This window comes from Leptonychotes weddellii, chromosome 4, assembly GCF_054177405.1.
Source record: "Leptonychotes weddellii isolate Sample4059 chromosome 4, ASM5417740v2, whole genome shotgun sequence".
Taxonomy (NCBI): domain Eukaryota; kingdom Metazoa; phylum Chordata; class Mammalia; order Carnivora; family Phocidae; genus Leptonychotes; species Leptonychotes weddellii.
This window is the reverse complement of record NC_138372.1, coordinates 132,624,823-132,630,739: the sequence shown is the minus strand read 5'-3', so window position 1 is coordinate 132,630,739 and position 5,917 is coordinate 132,624,823. Positions and strand designations below refer to the sequence as shown.

The window sequence follows — 5,917 nt, the reverse complement described above, 5'->3', positions numbered from 1 at the left end:
TGACGTCCTTGGCCCATTTTCTGCAGAGTAGGGCAAAGTAGGGCGGGGGTTGGGCCCGCCGTCCGCGCTCACGCTGCGGGTCCTGCGGGTCCCCGCCGCCTCCCGGGGCCTCCCTGCCTCCTCTCGGCCGACGCCACAGCCGCGGGGGCCGCCCCGGTAGCTCTGGTCCCACCGTTTCCTAACCTTGGATGACTTGTCTTCCCCGCCGCGGGGTGAGCGGGTTTCAGTCCCTGGGGGGCACACGGCCCGGCCGGAACGGCGACGAAAGGAGCGGGCGCCCGCGGGGGCTGCGCGGAGGAGGGGGAGGGGGAGGAGGAAGAGGAGGAGGAGGAGGGGGCTAGGAGGGAGCTGGGAGGGGGAGGGGGAGGGGGAGGAGGACCGGCTGGCGCCCGGGGCCCCGCGGGGGCTCGGCGCGTGGGAAGGGCGGCCGCGGTCCGGTCCGAGGCCGACAGCGGGAGGGGAGGGAGCGGGGTTAGGAAAGCAGGCTTCAGGGTATTGCTAACTGGGTGTCTCCTGCCAAGGCGAGAGAAAATAGTTACCTGGACTCCTCTGGGTTCTGAATCAACAACCGGGTGCCATTTCCTACCCCTCCTGCTGCCTCCATTTATAAGGCTTTATATTTGACAAAGAATTTTTTCACTTCTTTTTCTCAGATAAATGTAAGAAGACGCCCATTTCATAGATACATTTGAGGGACCAAGGCAAGTTTTATGCATAGGGAAATACGATCTATTTAGTCTATGTCCAAACATTTTATGTATAACAGATTGAATAATACTTTTATGTATAGACTTAGGTAACATACATACACAATATTTATGAGTCAACATGGTATTTAACATTTCTATTTTCCCCCTATTTTGGTCCTAAGTCAAGTTGGCCCCATGCATGCCGCTTCACTGGCCGACATGCTTTGCACAAACTCCTCAGAGATTTGGACTCCTCCGTGGACCCCACTGTAACCCCACCTCACCCTGCCTGCTGAACTTTCCCAACTATATTATTGCCATGGAATCTGAATTACTATGGAATCGCGTTTGTATCACTCTTCCAACTCTTAAAACAGTCTACTTGATATTAGTTTTAGTACATGTGTATTCTGAGCTTCCTTACTAGAGTCTTAGCTCTTTGAATTTACTCGTCTTTATATCCTCTGCAGTGCTTAACTGTGTATGTAACTGTTCCTACCTCTAGGCCTTTGCACCTGCTATTCCCTTCCTCCAGATACCTGCATGGCTAGGTCCTTCACCTCCTTGAGATCTTGACTCCAGAATCACTTTGTCACTGCCTAAAATCCTTCTGCCCCTCAGTATTTTGTAGCTCCCTTTTCTTGCTTTATTTTTTTTCTCCTTAGTACATTTAACATCTAGCATTTTCTGTATTTTACTCATTTATCTGATTCATTTTCTATCTAAATTACAATTCCATGAGGACAGAATTTTAATGTATTTTGTTCAGAACGGTATCCCTAGTGCTTACCACACAGTAGGTGTCCAATAAATATTTAACAAATAAAGGAATAAATAAATAGAAGCATTAAATAAATACAGTAGAAATGAATCAGAGTATATGGGCATTGGATCTGAGCCTAGAACTGATGTCAAGGGAAATGAATGATTCTTTCCAACATGTGTAGAAGGGCACTAGCTAAATTAATTCACATTTACCTGGGTCTGTTAAGTTTATGAGAAGCCAACTGATTGTTTCATTAATGTTTCAAAATATATACTTTAAAAATAAAGAGTGGGCATATGAGTATTTCCAACCTATCTTCACAGACCAAAGGGATACATAGGTCTTTGTTTCCTGGATTGTCAGAGAAATGATTATGCTTCTAAAACATCTGTTCAGCTCATCATTTTCATTTCCTCCTGTGGTTTATACAGTTGAGCCCATTGGTACATATTTGTTTATATAATATGGCATATGGTATCGGTCAGTTCGGACCATAGAAATGTCCTGAAGATTTGTGGTAGTGCTGGGTCTTACAATGTGTGGTTTTGTCATGGAAAAATTAGATTTCTGTTCTGGTAAACAATTGAGTACTGAGTATATTAACAGGAATTTTGAATAAAGATATTTAGATTTCTCACCTCACTGCAAAATAGTGAGTTGCAAGATTTTGTGAGCTAATACTAAATTAAGTAGTTCTTTCATTCATTGAAAGGTAAGCTTGGGGCTGGGCATATTTGGGGAACTTGATATATCAGGATGAAACTTGGAAAATCCTGGGACTTTTAGTAGAATTTGTAAAAAAACAGAACCAAACAAAAACAAAACTAATTTCACTATTCAGTTGAATGCAAATATTTTCCAGGAACCAATGCCCTTGTAAAGTTTTGGAATTTTATCTTGGGGTAAAGAAAAGATAGGAGAAATAGGAATATCCTTATGTTACATTATATGATTTTGCTTCTAGAGTAGGAAGACTTTATCTTATAATCCTGATCTGTTTTATTTAGTCAACTTCCCTCAGCTTTAGAGTTCTTGGTTTTGTCAAATAAAAAGCAAATCCGGACTTAGTAAGGAGAGACTTTGTTTGAAAGGATTATTGCAAGGGGGGACGGGGCTATTGCATTTTGTGAGGGGGCTCTTTCAATAGGGAGAACACTGTGACCATGTGATCTGCAGGTGTCTCAAGAATTAGGCCCAAAGGGCTTCTTTTATAAGAGGAGTGAACAGGGGTAGCAAGAGCTAGGTATGGAGAAGTGGGGTGAGAGCATGGCATATAGGACAGAAGGTCAGAGAATGCCTTACCCGGACACTAGCCTGTTTTCCAAGAGGGACCCATAAATAGGTGTTGTATGCTGTTTTGGGCTGAGAGTGGGCTCAAGTTCAGGGCCCCAAAGCAAGGAGAGAAGCTTAACCAAAGTTTGGTTAACAAGTGTTTTATTTCAGTTAATCAGTGGGGACAAGGGTCTCAGCTAATCATTTATGAGGCCAAGGCTGCCCTTGTCATAGGGTGAACAAGTGGGGCACCTGTGAATTTTATCTGAGTCATATGGGAAGGGTGGTTCTTTGCAGGAAGCCATTTTCCAGAACACAAAAGCGAGGGGAAAATTCCTTTAACCTGTGCTGTTTTCCAGGAGCATAGGGCTCAGGTAAAATTCAACTTTGTCAGCTTCTCTACCTAGAATGAATTTGGAAAAATACTCTGGCCTTGTTCTGTCTGCTTTATAAAAGGATTACAACGAAAACAATGATGGTTGCTAATTTTTGAAATTTGAAATTTTTTCTCCTAGAAAAAAAAAAGGTGAATATATTAAATATCTCATTAAAAGAAAAAGGTGTGTTTGGAGCTTTATTCTTGCAGGTAAAGTACATATGAAAGGATGTGATTTTCTGGCTTATGTAGTAGCAGACTTACAGAGGCACTGCATATTTAATCGTTACAAAAGAGAATGGTAAGGGAAAATAAATCTTCTTTAAAACATGGATTAATCAAAATCAATATTTAGAACTTTACCAAAAAGGCAAACACCCAGGTCACTCTAAAGTACTTGCTTTATGAAAAAAATTAGACTATTTCCTGACCCCCTAGGAAGTTTCATTCTATAGTGAATGACTATGTTATGGCAGAAAGTTGCATAAAGATAGAGGGAATTAAAGATAAAAAGCTAGGTGTTTTATTTTGTTGCATTGTGTTAAAAAGGACCATAAAACCACAAAATTTAGATTTAAATCAGTTTATTCTTTTCAGAAACATATTATGTTGGATAAATCAACTTAGAGATATATGCCCATTTTATTTTCTCTTGTAGCTATGTATTTATATTGAATTCTAATTTTCCTCAAAATAGCTCAGAGAAAGTGAGGAAAATATGTATGAGGAAAATACATAATTTTATTAAGCCTCTGAAATTCCAAACATATGCAAAACAAATAAAAAAGGGCTGGAGGTGGGGAAACTTCTGAGGAACATTTTGTAGGTGTGGCTTCCTTGCTGGAAAATTGATTCTTACAGGGCCCAATCCAGGAGGAAAGCTCCTATCCAGTTTGTGTTCTGTCACTCACCAGCTGGGTGACCCCAAGGTCACCTACATTGTCCTAGTTTCAGTTCCTTGACTGTTACATGCAGACTAAGATGGTCTGTAAGGATCAGTTTATTTGTAGAAGTTTATGTATTGTCTTAAAGCCAGAAATTCCTTAATTTATGAAGCAATTTTTAAAACCTTGGATCATTAACAGATTTCCAGCTCTAGAAGATTTGTAGAAGGTGCTGTTAGGGTGAGGGGTGGGAAAAAGGGAGAAAAAAGAAGTGTATATAAAGTAAACAACACAGGAGAGAGATTTTCTCTGAAAAGAGCTAAGTGCTCAGGGAAAATGTAATTCCTGCTGGCTACACTTTCCTCAGGATCCTGCATTCTTCCTTACCTCTTACAGAGGCTCATCCTGGCCCAGTATCTTTACATGGTCATCATTTATGCCAAAGTAACTCTCTTCTTTCTGTTTTTCTTCTCTTCCTCCTCCTTGGTCTCCTTAGAATACTCCATACTCAGTACCTCTCACCAGCCAAGGCTCATGCAGGTTTCCAGAGTGAGCTACACCTGTGACGGCCTCTCCATTTCTTCCCAGCACCCTCCCCATGCTGGGTAGGACAAGGCTTCCACGACTATTTCCATTTTCAGACTGTAGATGTCGCTGGCTTACTGTTAAAAAGGTCTTCCTGGTTGTCATCCCTGTTCCCAGGTACCCTAAATCAAGTTCCGCGTTGAACCACCTTAGAGTTAGAAATGTTTGATTTTTACTTGTTTATAATCATATCTTCTAGGCAGTAGTTTCACAAGTTTATGTAAACTACTCAAACAGTGCTTCCCCGTTTTAGAAATCTCTGTAGAAGAGTTATTTTCTCATTGTGATGCCAGTGTGTGGGGAAAACTAGCTCCCTGTCGTACAGATCTTCATTAAATCATGCCATCCTCCATGAGGTGTTGAGACACTGCCTTTTGGAAAAGGGATTTTAAAAAAAAAAACTTGTATAATTGACAATATCTTCCAGCTAAACCTTTGAAGTTCTAGTTCTCATATTTTAAAGAAACTTTTTAAATTGTATAACGCATTTGATTTTTATTCCTTTGTGTATTTCCCTTCCTCTTTAAGCTGTAAGACATTCTTCAGTCTTAAAGGATGCAATGAGAATCCGTTTTCTGGAAACAGTTTGCCATTTTCTCCCTAATGCTGTGCCAATAAGCCAAAGGGAGCATTACAGAGCAGACATAGACGTCTCCATGATAGAAAAATAAAATATACTGCCAACAGAAGGGTCTGCCTGCTTTTGTAAATGTCTCAAAGGTGCCTTCATGGGAGGTATCTGAAGAGTTTAATGGAAAACAAAATGACGGAGATTGTGAGGAAAATGTATCCTATCATTAATAAATGTATAATTTTTGTAACTCTAGGGGCAGGTTTTCCCAGTGTACAATTTCGTTTATTTCACTGAATGTACTTTTAAAAAATTTTTTTATTGTTATGTTAATCACCATACATTATTAGTTTTTGATGTAATGTTCCATGATTCATTGTTTGTGTATAACACCCAGTGCTCCATTCAGTACGTGCCCTCTTCTTTTTTTTTTTAAGATTTTATTTATTATTTATTTGACAGAGAGAGACATAGTGAGAGCAGGAACACAAGCAGGGGGAGTAGGAGAGGGAGAAGCAGGCCTCCCGCAGAGCAGGGAGTCCAATATGGGACTCGATCCCAGGACCCTGGGATCATGACCTGAGCCGAAGGCAGACGCTTAACGACTGAGCCACCCAGGCGCCCAGTATGTGCCCTCTTTAATACCCATCACCAGGCTAACACATCCTCCCACCCCCCTCCCCTCTAGAACCCTCAGTTTGTTTCTCAAAGTCCATCATCTCTCATGGTTCATCTCCCCCTCCTATTTCCCCCCCTTCATTCTTACCCTCCTGC

The 5,917-nt window shown here is 41.3% G+C and overlaps 1 long non-coding RNA gene across 1 annotated transcript in view; it reads left to right on the top strand.

The window, feature by feature from the left end:
• Nucleotides 1–362: 362 nt before the first annotated feature.
• LOC115944782 (uncharacterized) overlaps nt 363–5,917 on the top strand; it is a 157,916-nt gene continuing 152,361 nt past the window's right edge. Inside the window, exon 1 of the long non-coding RNA XR_014144293.1 lies at nt 363–4,928. This is a non-coding gene — a long non-coding RNA (uncharacterized LOC115944782). The remainder of the gene's footprint in view (nt 4,929–5,917) is intronic.